Source organism: Enhydra lutris, unplaced genomic scaffold (genome assembly GCF_002288905.1).
Source record: "Enhydra lutris kenyoni isolate GAN:26980312 unplaced genomic scaffold, ASM228890v2 scaffoldscaffold182, whole genome shotgun sequence".
NCBI classification, from domain to species: Eukaryota; Metazoa; Chordata; class Mammalia; order Carnivora; family Mustelidae; genus Enhydra; species Enhydra lutris.
In genome coordinates this window covers 53,676-58,206 of record NW_019154266.1, presented here as the reverse complement: position 1 = coordinate 58,206, position 4,531 = coordinate 53,676, and the positions used below count along the sequence as shown (strand labels likewise).

Here is a 4,531-nt window from a genome sequence, read left to right as displayed (position 1 = left end):
TTAAAAGTTTTTTTGCCATCTGCATGCCCCTCTGACCCCATTCGGAGTTCTACTCAGTGGCTCACTAGCTGTCCCTTTGTCACTGGAGAGGGCATATGTGCTCCTCCAAATGCTCTCCAGGAAGGGGAATAGTCTCTCCCTGAGCAACCCGGAAAATAAATACAAACAGGAAGAAGTTCGTATTTAATGTTTTACAAAGAAGAATGAGTAGAATCTAATGTAAATGAATTATCAGATTTGTTTACACCACCAGTTCTTCATGTTAACTTTACTATTCAATCAGAAGAACGCAGGTAGCAACTTAGTGATTGTGAAAGAGAAAAACAAACAAAACAAATTTCTACCATGTTTATTCTACACTGTGTATAGCTGTGCTCACAGAAGTGGCTTCTTTCACTTCTCCACTGTGCAGGAATTCACTTGTGTATGAAATCGAACCTGCCTAGAAACTGAGGAAGAATAGAAATGATGGGTTCATATCCTAGTGCATTGTTATACAGTTCAAATGGTGCATCTACAAGCTAATAAATTTTAGGAACTGCAAACAAGGCTTTCTCTTGATGATGAACTGAAAACAACTTATTATGTTGCTTACATTTTGTAACATGTGCAGGAATATATGGATACCAAGGAGGTTAAGAATTTTGTCTCTAGCAGTTACCAATGCAGTCATGAATGACCCAGTCTTGTAGGACTCCATCTTGATAACCCAGTTTCTCTTCATTAAGTGTTTCAGGCCTTCAACTTCATCTTCTGGATTAACCACCAGGTAACTTGACGAAAGTTGTCCACAGCTGTACCAGTAACCCATGCAGTAGCTGGTGCTCATGTACATTCAGAACCCCTTCTACAGTCCTTCTCATTCCAGTTTTATCAGATTCCTCCCTCATGTGCTGAAATCTGGCTGCAACAGAGCTGTCCTCATAGAGGCTCTCTTTTGTACCCAAGTATAATTTGTAAGAGTACAGGTTAATGATGCACTCCATAGTGAGGGGCTTGGTCTGCTGGATATACTTCTTGCTGAACTGGTTGACATCCCCCACCCCATCCCCGCCAGGGCCAACTGCTTTATGAGCGATTGTGTGGCACCATGGACATGCTGGTGAGCTCGAGTACTGGTGGCAAAAGGAAGTGGGGCAGGCAGGGAGACATTCCCTGTTCTAGTAGCCGTAATTTTGCATCCACGTGAGCAGATGGCACCTGCCATTATCATGAGAGTGCAAGAAGAGGTGAAAGCACACCTGTTACAGTATTTTAAAGTCTAGTTTGTCTGATATAAGTATTGCTGCTCTGGTATTCTTTTGACATTCATTTGCATGATAAAAGTTTCTCCATCCCCTTTTGTTCAATTTGCACATGCCTTTAGGACTAAAATTAGTCTTTTGTTGGCAGCATATTGATAGGTCACTTTTTTTTAAAGATTTTATTTATTTATTTGACAGAGAGAGATGACAAGTAGGCAGAGAGGTAGGCAGAGAGAGAGAGAAGGAAGCAGGCTCCCTGTCAAGCAGAGAGCCCGATGTGGGAGTTGATCCTAGGACCCTGAGATCATGACCGAGCCAAAGGCAGAGGCTTAACCCACTGAGCCACCTAGGCGCCCGATAGGTCTTTTTTTAAAAAATCCATTCTGTTACCTATGTCTTTTGATTGATTCAGTTCATTTGCATTCAGGGTAATTATTGATAGATATGTATGTAGTATTGTGTTATTAGTTATATTGTTTCTGGAGATTTTCTCTGATCCTTTCTTGTCTTTGTCACTTTGAAGAGAGTTCCCTCTTTAATATTTCATGTAAGGCTGATTTAGTGATCATGAACTCCATTAGTTTTGGTTGTTGGGAAACTATTTCTCTTTTTGAGGTCAAAGTTACTTGAATTATGGGATTTTAGTGCTTGATGGAATGTTTGAGGTCATGCTGTTAAATGCCTTCATTTTACATGTGAGGATATGGAGATTCAAATATTTTATTCCTTGGACATTTTAATAGCTATTTACCAGCCATCTATGGTGGAAGAGGTCCTTAAAAAGATGTTCAGTATAACGGCCAATCACTTGTTCAGGTGTTAAGTAATTTGCTCCAGTATACAATAGATAAGACCTTTGTCTCAAACTTTCACTTCTCCTTGTTTATACTGGGCTCTTTCAATTCTGTTATTTCTTTTTGTGATAGGGTACCAGGGACTTAATTTGCTTTATGGCCACTTTTGCCATTATCTCTCAAGGATTTAGGAACTTTTTGAAGACAGTGACCTCAAGTCATCTTAGTATTTCACTTGTTTTGTTTCTTTAATAATATTAATACTGTTATAGTCCACTAAATGGTCAGAGTGCCAGAACCTACTTCAGGGTTATATGTTGTGTTTGTATGTATATGCTCACATGTACATATTAAAATTCCAATATATTTTTGTTTTCTGTTCCCTATTTTTTTGGTACCTGGAGGGTACAATTTGTTTTTCCAGTGCAACTCTGATTTCTTTTGCCGTTTTGTTAGAATTCTTAACATTCCCCTTTTACAATCTTGGCTGTTTTTTCAAACATAGCTCCTCAGGTTTGGATGTATATTCTACGTTACTTCCGAATATATAAAAGTGAAAATTCTTTCTCTTTTTTTATTTAAGGTTTTATTTATTTATTTGTCAGAGAGAGAGGGAGAGAGGATGTGAGCGTGCACAAGCAGGGGGAACTGCAGGCAGAGAGAGAAGCAGGCTCCCCACTGAGCAGGGAGATTGACTCTGGACTTTATCCCAGAAACCTGGAATTGTGACCTGAGCTGAAGGCAGACGCTTAACCTACTGAGCCACTCAGGCATCCCCCCAAAATTATTCTTAAATCTAAACTTTGTTTTACCTAATTAGTCATTCTTCACCTCTTCTTTTTAATAGTCTCATTTGTGGCCTCTGTTTTGAACTGTGATGTACACCTCCTCTTACCTAGTTTACTGTCTCTCTTGTGAGGAGTTAAGAGTTTTAGCCAGTAGCCCAGCTAGAGGTATTACTCCATATAAGATCACTTTCACCTCTGACACCAACTTCAGGCTCCCAGAGTCCCCAAAGCCAACCTCAGGCTTAATAATTCACTATAAAAAGACTCACAGAACTTGCTGGGAGCTATTATACCCATGGTTACAGTTTATTATAAGGAAAGGATAGAGATTAAAATAAGCCAAGGAAAGAAGCATGTAGTGCAGAATCCAGTAAAGGTCTCAGACATTGGAACTTTTCTCGTTTTCTCTGGAGTCAGAATGGTTAATTTTCTGGATGTACAGTGTCAGTATCAAGGAAGCTCACCTGAGCCTTGGTGTTTCTATTGGGGGCTTTGATGTTGAGTGATTATTTGTGTCCCACCTCATTTATTGGTGAAACCTCATCCCCAATATGTTAGTGTTTGGACATGATACCTTTTGGAAGTGTTTAGGTTATGAGGATAGAGCTCTCATGAATGTCATTAGTGCATTTATCAAAGAAATTTGAGAGACATCCCTACCTAATCCCTTCTGCCTTCTAAGGTTGTAGTCAGAAGATAGTATCAATTATGAAGTGAGTCTTCATTAGATATCACCAGCGCTGAAGTATGTGATTCCTGTCCTAACGCTTAAGGCTTGAATGAGAGAGGTTAAAGGATTTTTAGAATTATTCTTTCTATCCTTGATACTGCCTTATACTCGACATATCCATTGATCATACTTATGTCTTGAGGACAGGGTTCATGATTTATCTCTGTGTCTTCTGTGCTTAAACTGTTATAAATTCCAGTTTGTTGAATTTAGTTTTCAATAATAATAAAAATATTTGAAATTCCATTTGCTTTTATCCACCAGAACAGCTGTATTTAGTTGTGCAGGTTGAGACCTGCAGTGCCCTCATCGACCCCATTCATAATTATGTCCTGAAAAATGTGTAATTTATTATGTTATTCTTCCAGCAGATGGTAATAAATAATAAGTAAAAAATATATTTCCTAACAAAATATATTATGATAGTTTTCTAGTAGTTGGAAGTATAGTGGCTTGAGTAGGAGGATCTTTTTCTCATTTGCAGAAAGATGTGGCCCTATTAGGACTATGGTCCTTGGGCTTAGACTAGCCTAAATTTTTTTTTTTTTTTAAAGATTTATTTGAGAGAGAGACAGTGAGAAAGAGCATGAGAGGCGAGAAGGTCAGAGGGAGAAGCAGACTCCCCGTGGAGCTGGGAGCTCGATGGGGGACTCGATCCCGGGACTCTGGGATCGTGACCTGAGCTGAAGGCAGTTGCTTAACCAACTGAGCCACCCAGGCACCCCAAGACTAGCCTAGATTTTTATCCTGGCTTTGTCATTTATAGATGTATGATTTTAGATAATCTCTTCAACACTTAGTTTTATCTATAACAAAGGATTGGTACTATTCATTTCAGTCTCCTTTATCATCTAGAATCTTTATGAGGTAATACATATGACATTTGCTATTAGTATCTGGTACCTACTAAATTGTCTTAGTCTATTAAGGCTGCCTGTAAAATACCATAGGCTGAGTGTCTCTAAACAACACATT

The 4,531-nt window shown here is 38.9% G+C and overlaps 1 pseudogene; it reads right to left on the bottom strand.

Moving 5' to 3' along the window:
- Positions 1-416: 416 nt before the first annotated feature.
- LOC111140139 lies at positions 417-1,098 on the bottom strand (annotated as a pseudogene).
- Between the last annotated feature and the right edge of the window lie 3,433 nt (positions 1,099-4,531).